We start from the raw sequence: 13,623 nt of genomic DNA, 5'->3' as shown, positions 1-13,623 counted from the left end.
TGTTATCCCTTGTACTCTATTTGTCTTTGGATTCTTGTCTCCATGGCTTGGCTATCTGGAATGCTCTATTGCCTTGCTGTTACCTGCTGTGTTTGTTGATTGGCTGATTACTGGCATTGCCCCCTAGCTTGGCAATCTGGACTGCTCTTTTCCCTAGCCCTTACCTGTTCTGTTGGTAATTTGCATTTTCCCCTAGCTGGGCTATTTGGACAGCTCTTTTGCCTAGCCCCTACCTGTTCTGTTGCTAATTTTCATTGTCCCCTAGCTGGGTTATCTGGAATGCTCTTTTGCCTATCTTTTGCCTATCCCTTACCTGTTCTGGACATAATTTTGGTTTGATCATGATCTATCTTGCTACCTGCAAAAAAAACACCTCACCATTACCTCTGCATAACCAGAATAAGAGGTATGTTTACCCCTGACACATTGCTACACATACTGTTGCCACATAGTACTAACGTCATGCACGCTCCTGAGCTTACATCAGCATACTGCTGACTCATATGCACCTTTAAGAACTAGAAATTCTAATAGTCAAATGGGTAGAGTGATTTTCTGGCATTTCCATATCACCTTTGCATCTTAATACATTACAGCTCAGAAAATTGTTCATTAAATTCATATGTTTATTGAGACAGTGTTAAGAAAACAAATGACAGATCAATTTAAAAAAAAAATAAAATAAAAATAAAAAAACAATTAGATAAATATAATACGATATAAAAAGGAAATAGAGCTGTGGGGATTTTCTATTTTGAGATGCTACTCTCCACCTCCAAACCTAATCTTATCACAGTTTATTCGTTTATAGGAATCTCATTATGAAGTTTATTTGATAAATATTATTAACTTTGTAAAAATGCATTTAAAGCAGCTGTATGCATGAAACATCATACAAGATAGATATATGATCTAGTGTCTTTAACAGTCTTAATTTTTCTGGTTAGTTTCCTGGTCAGTGAAGTAGTTTCTATTCCAATGATAGGGCAAAGTGCATAAAACAGGACCATAAGAGCAATGTCTACTTAGCACTGACAACACATCTCACATGCAATCCGCTCAGTGTATTCAGTCAGATTGTTAATAAGTACACAGCTGCTATAAAATAACAACACCATCATATTCATTTTTACAAGTTTCCTGCTAACAGTCATGGCTTTGTGTAAACTTCCTTCAGGTACCAAATCTCATTAGTCTCTGCCCCTCTTTGACATTTCATACCAGGGGTCCTATAAGAAAAAATAGTTTATTCTAGTTTTTTATTTTGTATTTCCCAGAGAAGTATTATCAGTACTTGTCTTACATCATATTACATTATATTACAGCTGTACCTACCTCATCATAATCAGGTTTGGGAGTGTTGCGGGAGTATACATCTGTGAATTCATATGGGCTGGCCGCTCTGTTCACATGACCTTGATCTATTTTGGCTTGCACTTTGGGAAACAGACCACCAGTAGCAGGACCATTGCCACTGATATCCTTATTAATTAACTGAGCCCTCTCATTATAACTTTTATTTTTTTTCATCCTGCATTTTGTTTGAAAAAAGAAAAAGAGTTGCAATTAGCACATTTTATTTCTAGATCAGTAGTTCATCTTTAGTGAGATAGCCTGAAAATGAGAAGTAGTTAGAACGTTCATCTTTTGTACTTTTCAATGGCGGATTTTATTTTATCTTATACATTTCTCACAACTGGGGGCAAGAGAAGCACACATTGGTCACGGCTGCTGGTAGACAGCCAGGGACCATGGATTTGTAATATAATTGATAAATAAATCATTTGGAGAGCATACAAGTGAAAAGATATAATTACATAGAACTACCCCTAAAAATGTGCCTAATGGCCTAGGCTTAAATATTTCACTGGTACATAATGAAAGGTGAATGTTATTATGCTCTTCTATCAAGTCAGGGTTTAAGATAAAACAACTTTTCTCTGTGTGAGGCCATAATTGTCATACAACATATGCTTGTTTAACCCCTTAATGACCGAGGACGTGCAGGGTACGTCCTCAAAAAAAAGGCAGTTAATGCCTGAGAACGTACCCTGCACGTCCTCGGTGTGGAAAGCAGCTGGAAGCGATCCTGCTCGCTTCCAGCTGCTTTCCGGTTATTGCAGTGATGCCTCGATATGGAGGCATCCTGCAATAACCATGTATGGCCATCCGATGCAGAGTGAGCCACTCTGTGGCCCTCTCTGCACCGGACATCGATGGCCGGTATCGTTGGTGGGTGGGAGCCGACGTGGGAGGCGGCCATCGATGGGCCCAGTGATGTGGAGGGGGGCGGGATCGTGGGCGGGGATGACCGGGGGCGCGCACGGGCGCGCGCGTGCACGATAGGGAGGGGGCGGGCGCGTGCACGGGAGGGAGCGGGTGGGAACCGCTACACTACAGAAAAAGGATTTGCTCATCAGGGTTCTAAAACCTAAAAATTAATAAAAATAAAAAGCGATATCAGGGGGTGTTGGGTTAGTATGTGGGAGGGAAGCTACACTACAGAAAAAAAATGGGGAAAAATAAAAAAAAACAACATTTTTTTCTGCAAATTGGGTACTGGCAGATAGCTGCCAGTACCCAAGATGGCCCCCAAAAAGGCAAAGGGGGATGGTTAGAGAGATGTTTGAGGGGGGATCAGGGAGGTTGGGGGCTAAGGGGGATCCTAAACAGCAGCATATGTAAATATGCTATACAATTTTTTTAAAAAAAAAACAAAGATTCCCTTTATTTTTGTACTGGCAGACATTCTGCCAGTACTTAAGATGGCGGGGAAAATTGTGGGGTGGGGGAGGGAAGGGAGCTGTTTGGGAGGGATCAGGGGGTGTGATGTGTCAGGTGGGAGGCTGATCTCTACACTAAAGCTAAAATTAACCCTGCAAGCTCCCTACAAGCTACCTAATTAACCCCTTCACTGCTAGACATAATACACGTGTGATGTGCAGCGGCATTTAGCGGCCTTCTAATTACCAAAAAGCAACGCCAAAGTCATATATGTCTGCTATTTCTGAACAAAGGGGATCCCAGAGAAGCATTTACAACCATTTGTGACATAATTGCTCAAGCTGCTTGTAAATGATTTCAGTGAGAAACCTAAAATTGTGAAAGATTTAACGTTTTTTTTAATTTGATCGCATCTGGCGGTGAAATGGTGGCATGAAATATACCAAAATGGGCCTAGATCAATACTTTGGGTTGTCTACTACACTACACTAAAGCTAAAATTAACCCTAGAAGCTCCCTACATGCTCCCTAATTAACCCCTTCACTGCTGGGCATAATACACTTGTGGTGCGCAGTGGCATTTAGCGTCCTTCTAATTACCAAAAAGCAACAACAAAAGCCATACATGTCTGCTATTTCTGAACAAAGGGGATCTCAGAGAATAATTTACAACCATTTATGCCATAATTGCACAAGTTGTTTGTAAATAATTTCAGTGAGAAACCTAAAGTTTGTCAAAAAAATTGTGAAAAAGTGAACGATTTTCTTTATTTGATTGCATTTGGCGGTGAAATGGTGGCATGAAATATACCAAAATGGGCCTAGATCAATACTTTGGGGTGTCTTCTGAAAAAAAATATATACATGTTAAGGGATTTTCAGGGATTCCTGAAAGATATCAGTGTCCCAATGTAACTAGCGCTAATTTTGAAAAAAAGGGGCTTGTATTTATTGCCTTATAACTTACAAAAAAAGCAAAGAACATGTAAACATTGGGTATTTCTAAACTCAGGACAAAATTTAGAAACTATTTAGCATGGGTGTTTTTTGGTGGTTGTAGATGTGTAACAGATTTTGGGGGTCAAAGTTTGAAAAAGTGTGTTTTTTTCCATTTTTTCCTCATATTATATAATTTTTTTATAGTAAATTATAAGATATGATGAAAATAATGGTATCTTTAAAAAGTCCACTTAATGGCGAGAAAAACGGTATATAATATATGTGGGTACAGTAAATGAGTAAGAGGAAAATTACAGCTAAACACAAACACTGCAGAAATGTAAAAATAGCCTTGGTCCCAAACGGACAGAAAATGGAAAAGTGCTGCGGTCATTAAGGGGTTAAAACACAATTACATTTGAGCTTTTCTGAGACATAGGGAAAACACAACAAACTTGCTGTCTTCTTCTAAGCTGGTAGACATCTGCGGGTAGCAGCCCTAGCTTGATAGTATATATCATTGCACCATATTTTTTATTAATCACAAACAGAAAACAAGATGGTCGACGATCAGATGCAATCACCCCTCAGTGGTTTAGGGCCTTCTTTGGTAGCCAGAAAACTAACGGCTAGATTACGAGTTTTGCGTTATGGCTCATATCGCTGCTTTTTCACTATCGCTGCTATTACGAGTCTTGTAGGTATAGCTGTACCGCACACCTTTTTGGCCGTAACGTAACTACCGCACCTTTCAAAAAGTCCTTTTTCAATGGGACTCCCATAGCGCCGGTATTACGAGTTTTGCTTGGGAGGCGAAAAAGTGAGCGTTACAGCCTATACCAACAAAATTCGTACCGCTATCTAAAGTCAGTAGTTATGGGTTTTGCGCTACAAAGCTGTAGCATAAAACTCATAACTAAAGTGTTACAAAGTACATTAACACCCATAAACTACCTATTAACCCCTAAACCGAAGCCCTCCCATATCGCAAACACTATAATAAAAATATTAACCCCTAATATGCCGCTCCGGACATCGCCGCCACTATAATAAACATATTAACCCCTAAACCGCTGCACTCCCGCATTGCAAACACTAGTTAAATATTATTAACCCCTAATCTGCTGCCCCCAATGTCGCCGCCACCTACATGCATTTATTAACCCCTAATCTGCCGCCCCCAACATTGCCGCCACCTACCTACACGTATTAACCCCTAATCTGTCCCGCCCCCAATGTCGCCGCTGCCACTATACTAAAGTTATTAACCCCTAAACCTAACCCTAAGTCTAACCCTAACCCGAACTTTAATATAATTAAAATAAATCTAAATAAAAATTACCTAACTAATTCCTATTTAAACTAAATACCTATAAAATAAACCCTAAGCTAGCTACAATATAACTAATAGTTACATTGTAGCTATCTTAGGTTTTATTTTTATTTCACAGCTAAGTTTGCATTTATTTTAACTAGGTAGACTAGTTAGTAAATAGTTATTAACTATTTACTAACTACCTAGTTAAAATAAATTTACCTGTAAAATAAAACCTAACCTGAGTTACACTAACACCTAACATTACACAAAAATTAAATAAATTACATTAATTATGTACAATTAACTAAATTACAAAAAAAAAATAAACACTAAATTACACAAAATAAAAAAGAAATGATCAAATATTTAAACTAATCACACCTAATCTAATAGCACTATCAAAATAAAAAAAGCCCCCCGAAATAAAAAAACCCCTAGCCTACACTAAACTGCCAATAGCCCTTAACCCCTTAACGACCAAGGACGTACGCCACACGTCCTCAAAAAAAATACAGTTAATGACCGAGGACGTGTGGCGTACGTCCTTGGTCTGGAAAGCAACTGGAAGCGATCCTGCTCGCTTCCAGTTGCTTTCCGGTTATTGCAGTGATGCCTCGATATTGAGGCATCCTGCAATTACCTTTTTTAGCAATCCGGTGCAGAGAGAGCCACTCTGTGGCCCTCTCTGCACCGGACATCACCGGCTAAATTCGTTGGTGGGTGGGAGCCGGTTCGGGAGGCGGGTGGCGGCCATCGATAGCCCTGATGATGTGTAGGGGGGCGGGATCATAGGCGGGGGTGTGAGGAGAGGCGCACGGGCGCGCGTGCACGGGAGGGCGGGGGCGGGCGCGTGCACAGGGAGGGAGCGGGTGGGAACCGCTACACTACAGAAAAATGATGCATTAAAAGTTTTAAAAAATAGTATTTATTTATATAAAAATACATTAGTCAGGGGGTGGGGGATTGGTCTGTGGGGGGGGGGGAGCTACACTACAGAAAAAGAAAATAACAATTAAAAAAAAAAACATTTCTCTTGCAAACTGGGTACTGGCAGACAGCTGCCAGTACCCAAGATGGCCCCCAATAAGGCAGAGGGGGGGGGTTAGAGAGCTGTTTTGGGGGGGATCAGGGAGGTTGGGGGCTAAGGGGGGATCCTACAAAGTAGCATATGTAAATATGCTAAAAATGTATTATTATTTTTTTTTTTTAAAACTTTTATTTTAGTACTGGCAGACTTTCTGCCAGTACTTAAGATGGCGGGGACAATTGTGGGGTGGGGGAGGGAAGGGAGCTGTTTGGGAGGGATCAGGGGGTCTGGTGTGTCAGGTGGGAGGCTGATCTCTACACTAAAGCTAAAATTAACCCTGCAAGCTCCCTACAAACTACCTAATTAACCCCTTCACTGCTAGCCATAATACACGTGTGATGCGCAGCAGCACTTAGCGGCCTTCTAATTACCAAAAAGCAACACCAAAGTCATATATGTCTGCTATTTCTAAACAAAGGGGATCCCAGAGAAGCATTTACAACCATTTGTGCCATAATTGCACATGCTGTTTGTAAATAATTTCAGTGAGAAACCTAAAATTGTGAAAAATTTAGCTTTTTTTTTTAATTTGATTGCATTTGGCGGTGAAATGGTGGCATGAAATATACCAAAATGGGCCTAGATCAATACTTGGGGTTGTCTACTACACTACACTGAAGCTAAAATTAACCCTAGAAGCTCCCTACATGCTCCCTAATTAACCCCTTCACTGCTGGGCATAATACACGTGTCGCATTTAGCAGCCTTCTAATTAGTAAAAAGCAAAACCAAAGCCATATATGTCTGCTATTTATGAACAAAGGGGATCCCAGAGAAGCATTTACAACCATGTATGCTATAATTGCATAAGTTTTTTGTAAATAATTTCAGTGAGAAACCTAAAGTTTGTGAAAAAAATTGTGAAAAAGTGAACAATTTTTTTTATTTGATCGCATTTGGCGGTGAAATGGTGGCATGAAATATACCAAAATGGGCCTAGATCAATACTTTGGGATGTCTTCTAAAAAAAAATATATACATGTCAATGGATATTCAGGGATTCCTGAAAGATATCAGTGTCCCAATATAACTATCGCTAATTTTGAAAAAAAGTGGTTTGGAAATAGCAAAGTGCTACTTGTATTTATGGCCCTATAACTTGCAAAAAAAGCAAAGAACATGTAAACATTGGGTATTTCTAAACTCAGGACAAAATTTAGAAACTATTTAGCATATGTTTTTTTTTTTGGTGGTTGTAGATGTATAACAGATTTTGGGGGTCAAAGTTAGAAAAAGTGTTTTTTTTTTCCATTTTTTCCTCATATTTTATAAAAAAATTTTATAGTAAATTATAAGATATGATGAAAATAATGGTATATTTTGAAAATCCATTTAATGGCGAGAAAAACGGTATATAATATGTGTGGATACATTAAATGAGTAAGGGGAAAATTACAGCTAAACACAAACACAGCAGAAATGTAAAAATAGCCTTGGTCCCAAACGGACAGAAAATGGAAAAGTGCTGTGGTCATTAAGGGGTTAAAAGGGCCTTTGCGGGGGATTGCCCCAAAGAAATCAGCTCTTTTACCTGTAAAAAAAAATACAAACAACCCCCAACAGTAAAACTCACCACCCACACAACCAACCCCCCCCAAAAAAAAAACTACCTAAAAAACCTAAGCTCCCCATTGCCCTGAAAAGGGCATTTGGATGGGCATTGCCTTTAAAAGTGCATTTAGCTGTTTTACGTTGCCCAAAGTCCCTAATCTAAAAATAAAACCCAATAAAAACAAATAAACCCTTAAAAAAACCTAACACTAACCCCCAAAGATCCACTTACAGTTTTTGAAGACCGGACATCCATCCTCATCCAGCTGGGAGAAGTCTTCATCCAAGCGGCAAGAAGTCGTCATCCAGGTGGGCAGAAGTCTTCATCCAGACGGCATCTTCTATCCTCATCCTTCCGATGCGGAGTGGCTCCATCTTCAAGACATCCGGCGCAGAGCATCCTCTTCTTTCAATGGCTCTTGAAAAATGAAGTTTCCCTTTAAATTATGTCATCCAAGATGGCGTCCCTTGAATTCCGATTGGCTGATAGAATTCTATCAGCCAATCGGAATTAAAGGGTAAAAAATCCTATTGGCTGATGCAATCAGCCAATAGGATTGAGCTTCAATCCTATTGGCTGATCCAATCAGCCAATAGGATTGAGCTCGCATTCTATTGGCTGTTCCAATCAGCAAATAGAATGCAAGCTCAATCCTATTGGATGAAGACTTCTCCCGGCTGGATGAGGATGGATGTCCGGTCTTCAAAAACTGTAAGTGGATCTTCGGGGGTTAGTGTTAGGTTTTTTTAAGGGTTTATTGGGTGGGTTTTATTTTTAGATTAGGGACTTTGGGCAACGTGAAAGAGCTAAATGCCCTTTTAAGGGCAATGCCCATCCAAATGCCCTTTTCAGGGCAATGGGGAGCTTAGGTTTTTTAGGTAGTTTTTTGGGGGGGATGGTTGTGTGGGTGGTGGGTTTTACTGTTGGGGCTTGTTTGTATTATTTTTTTTACAGGTAAAAGAGCTGATTTCTTTGGAGCAATGCCCCGCAAAAGGCCCTTTTAAGGGCCATTGGCAGTTTAGTTTAGGCTAGGGTTTTTTTTTATTTTGGGGGAGCTTTTTTATTTTAACAGGGCTATTAGATTAGGTGTAATTAGTTTAAATATTTGATAATTTCTTTTTTATTTTGTGTAATTTAGTGTTTATTATTTTTTGTAATTTAGATAAATGTATTTTGTTAATTTAATGTATTTAATTTTAGTGTAATGTTAGGTTTTAGTGTAAGACAGGTTAGGTTTTATTTTACAGGTAAGTTTGTATTTATTTTAACTAGGTAGTTAGTAAATAGTTAATAACTATTTACTAACTAGTCTACCTACTTAAAATAAATACAAACTTACCTGTAAAATAAAAATAAAACTATTAGTTATATTGTAGCTAGCTTAGGGTTTATTTTACAGGTAAGTATTTAGTCTTAAATAAGTATTATTTAGGTAATAATAGTAATTTGTATTTAGATTTATTTTAATTATATTAAAGTTAGGGGTGTTAGGGTTAGGGTTAGACTTAGGGTTAGGTTTAGGGGTTAATATATTTATTTAGTGTTAGTGATGTGGGAGGCCAGAGGTTTAGGGGTTAATAACTTTAGTATAGTGGCGGCGTTGACGTTGGGGGCAGCAGATTAGGGGTTAATAAGTGTAGGTAGGTGGCGGCGATGTTGGGGGCGGCAGATTAGGGGTTAATAACATTATGTAGGTGTCGAAAATGTCAGGGGTAGCAGATTAGGGGTGTTTAGACTCGGGGTTTATGCTAGGGTGTTAGGTTTAAACATACATTTTTTCCCCATAAGAATCAATGGGGCTCCGTTATTGCAGGTGTTAGTTGTTTTTTTAGCTGGCTCTCCCCAATGATGTCTATGGGGAAATCGTGCACGTGTACGTAAAACCAGCTCAAAGCAGTGCAGGTATTTGTGCGCGGTATGGAGCTCAACGCTGCCATATTTTTGGAAAACCTGTAATAGCAGCGCTATTAAAGGTGAGCGGTGAAAATAACTTGCAAGTTATTACCGAGCCACTCATAACGCAAAACTCGTAATCTGGCCGTAAGTGTTTTACTGGTTATTTTGTTTGAGTCATTGTTAAAATAAACTATATGTGACAACATATATATTTATTTATATCATACCCTGATTAACACACTCCAAACAAAGGAAATCTATGCCATCCATATGTATCTGGACTTACTCTGGGCTTTTGCTAAATTTAATATTTCTTACTATAATAGCCCATGACAAATAGTTAATGGGATGCTAATAACTCACCTCACTGAAAGTCCAATAATTATTCCAATAGTAAGGATAATTAATACTCCAGCAACTGTTGCAACTATTACCAGGATAAGCAAAGAATCTAGGGATAAGAAATAAAACTTTATGGCAGCGCCAAATTTCATGAGGAAAAAATTGACTTGGAATGTGCAATGATATCCTCTAAGTAAATGCTAAATATACAGTTAAAGCAATATCTTGATTAAAAAACAATAAATAACACTAAAACTGAAAAGGAGGTATACATGGAAGAAAGGTGGAAAGTCTTGGTATAAGAAAACAATAACACTAAAACTGGAAAGGTTATACATGGAAGTAAGTTTGGAGAGGGTGACAGAAAGAAGAGCACACAATGTTCCATTTTGCATCAATATGGAAATGTAGTATTGGATAGGTAAGCAAAAAAGTGGCCTATTGGTCACAGAAAGGGTGACCCTGATGATGAGAGTGAGCCAGGAAGTCTGCTTCTGCCCATGCTCAGAAGAGGCAGGATTCAAATTAAATGTTCAGCATGCCTGTTCCTTTAATAAAGCGACAGTCTAGTCAAAAGTAAACTTTCATGATTCAGATAGGGCATGCAATTTTAAACAACTTTCCAATTTACTTATATCATCAAATTGTCTTTGCTCTCTTTGTATTCTTTGTTGGAAAGCTAATCCTAAATAGGCTCATATGCTAATTTCTAAGCCCTTAGAGGCAACCTCTTATCTCAGTGCATTTTCACAGTTTTTTACAGCTGGACAGCGTCAGTTCATGTTTGCCATATAGATAACATTGTGCTCACTCCCGTGGAGTTATTTATGAGTCAGCACTGATTGGCTAAAATGCAAGTCTGTAAAAAAAACTGAAATAAAGGGGCAGTCTGCAGAGGCTTAGATACAAGGTAATCACAGGGGTAAAAATGATATTAATACAGTGTTGGTTATGCAAAACTGGGGAATGGGTAATAAATGGATTATCTATGTTTTTAAACAATAAAAAATCTGGAGTAGACTGTCCCTTTTAATTGCTGACATATACTATGACTATGTATATATTAAACATACCTTAATGTCTTTTTTTAATGCAGTAAATCCAGTTATTAAATGTTTGTATTTTGTATTACATTTATTGATTTTGTTAAAAACTCTGCAACAATGTATGATTGTTTGCCTTTAAAGGGACATGAAACCCATTTTTTTATTCCATGATTCAGATAGAGAATACAATTTTAAAACATTTCCAATATACTTCTCTTATCAAATTTGCTTCATTCACGTGTTATGCTTTGTTGAAGGAGCAGCAATACACTAATGGGAGCTAGCTGCGCACATTGGGGGAACCAATAAAAAGAGACATATGGGCAGCCATCAATCACCAACTAGCTGCCAGTAGTGCATTGTTGCTCCTGAGCCTACCTAGGTATGATTTTCAATATAGGTTACCAAGAGAACAAAGCAAATTAATTAATAAAAGTGCATTAGAAAGTTGTTTAAAATTGTTTGTTCTCTCTGAATCTGAAAGAAAATGTAGGGTTTTATATCCCTTTAATATTGTCCCCATCAAAGGGGACAATACAACCGCTATTAGAACATGCTGTATTCATTATAGCGTTGTCTTATTGCACTATAGCTTACTTAGAGCTTTGTGTATAACTTCAGCAAAGGGCTTAAACAACACATAGCTAAAGTCAGCTCTGACACATTAATACATGTTGATCCTTGAGCTGGGCACAAGTGTTAATTGGTGGCTACACACATATGCTTGCCACTGACTGGCTCAGTGGCCATGTTTAGCATCAAGGGACACTCAATTCAAAATTAAAACTTTCATGACTCAGATAGAGCATATGCTTTTAAATAACTTTCCAATTTACTTCCTTTAACAAAATGTGCACAGTCTTTTTATATTTATACTTTTTGAGTGACCATCTCCTACTGAGCATGTGCAAGAATTCACAGAAAATACGTATATGCATTTCTGATTGGCTGATCGTTTTCACACGATACAAGAGGAGGGGAATAGACATAACTTTTGAAATTTGTCAGTAAAAAATCTACTTCTCATTTGAGGTTCAGAATAAGGGGCCAATTTAACAAAGTCTGGCGGACATTATATGCTGTAGCGTATCATGTCCGCCAGACATCGCTGAATGTGGACAGCATACGTTGTCGCATTCAGCATTGCACAAGCAGTTCTAGTGAACTGCTTGTGCAATGCCGGCCCCTGCAGATTCGCAGCCAATCGGCCGCTAGCAGTTGGGTGTCAATCAACCCAATCATATTCAATCGGGTTAATTGCTCAGAGACGGCGGATCCGGTTATGGAGCAGCGGTCTTAAGACCGCTGCTTTTTAACTCCTGTTTCCAGCGAACTTGAAGGCTCGTACGGAAACAGGGCGAGTTGGCCCCATTCAGGGAATAGTAAATCGGCTTCTTAGTGCTATTGCATTGTCTTGTTATTATGCATTCATTGATTATGCAAATCTACTGTATTTACTGGTTATTTCAGGCCAGTACTACACATTGCTGGTCCGTAACTGAACTGAATTATGTGTTTAACGTCTTTGCACATAATAATTTGCATTTACAATATTATCAGCTGTTTATAGCCAGAGGTCCTAAGGGAAGTGTTTCTTCATCAGATATATACAGAGGCATATAATTAAATACAATATAATATAAACTTCAGACTTATCTGATAAACATAAAGCACATTTAGACCATGTTAAGTTACAGTCATTTAGGGGACAAAGATGCTCTGCAGAAGTAGAATGAATATACTCAGATACTTACTGTCACTGCATTCCTCTCCTGAGAGTCCAAATGAACATCTGTAGCAGAGAAAAGAAACACAAAGAAAGAGAAATGTTATATCCATAATGTGTTACTGCTGCTGTGCGTAGTTCTAACTTCCATAACTCCATAGGCAGTAAAGAAAACAACACAAGCCTTCATAATGTATTCAAATGGCATGAAAGCCCTTATTAAGCATCCATGATGCAGATAGAGCATGAAATATATATATAAAAAACTAACTTTACAATTTATTTGTGTTATAAAACTTAGCTCTGTTACATGAGAGCATATCTAGGTAGGCTCATGAGCATCCATGTGAGCACTATATGGAAACTTGGCAATAGTGTTTATTGCTGCAAATGCTGATTCCATGAAGTGCTGAAGAAACGTGCATGTTCCTGAACCTACTTAGCTTTGTTCTCAACAAATACCAAGCGAGAGTAAAGTACATTTTGTAATAGAAGTTAAAGGGATATTCCAGGCAAAATTGGAAACCACATGGGTGCATTTCGATATTGAACTGAAACAATTTTGTAATATACATGCATTAGCTAAAATGCTTCTAATAAAAACTGTAGCTGTATCAAAAGTGTATTTAAGTATGCACCATGCACCAGCACTTTGTCAGAGAGCCTAAAGTGCTTGTACCATCTGGTAATGACTCAATTTGTTAATTGCTGACATGATATAAGCCCCACTGATGATCTGAGCAGCTGCGGTATTTAAAATGTGGGTGCAGTGACAATATCTATCGATGCTTCACATGCACGTGCAGAGAAAAATGTTAATACTAAAACAGTGATAACTTTTACTAGAAGCATTTTTGCCAATACATGTATATTGCAAATATATTTCTATTCAAAGATCTATGTGCATTTATATTTTGACTGGAATGTCCCTTTATCTGATAACATGAAAAGTTGTTTTTTAAATTGCATTGTCTATCTTAATTATGAACGTTT

General features: G+C 38.2%; 1 long non-coding RNA gene across 1 annotated transcript; it reads right to left on the bottom strand.

Annotated features, from left to right (window-relative positions):
* Positions 1–1,360: 1,360 nt before the first annotated feature.
* LOC128637450 (uncharacterized) lies at positions 1,361–12,694 on the bottom strand. Its single transcript, XR_008399008.1, has 3 exons — positions 12,659–12,694; positions 9,880–9,967; positions 1,361–1,531 (listed from the first exon to the last, which is right to left on the bottom strand). It is a non-coding gene; the product is annotated as an uncharacterized LOC128637450 (long non-coding RNA).
* Between the last annotated feature and the right edge of the window lie 929 nt (positions 12,695–13,623).

This window comes from Bombina bombina, chromosome 1 (assembly GCF_027579735.1).
Source record: "Bombina bombina isolate aBomBom1 chromosome 1, aBomBom1.pri, whole genome shotgun sequence".
NCBI lineage: Eukaryota > Metazoa > Chordata > Amphibia > Anura > Bombinatoridae > Bombina > Bombina bombina.
Note: the sequence above shows the minus strand (reverse complement) of the source record. Positions and strands in the feature narration are given on the sequence as shown.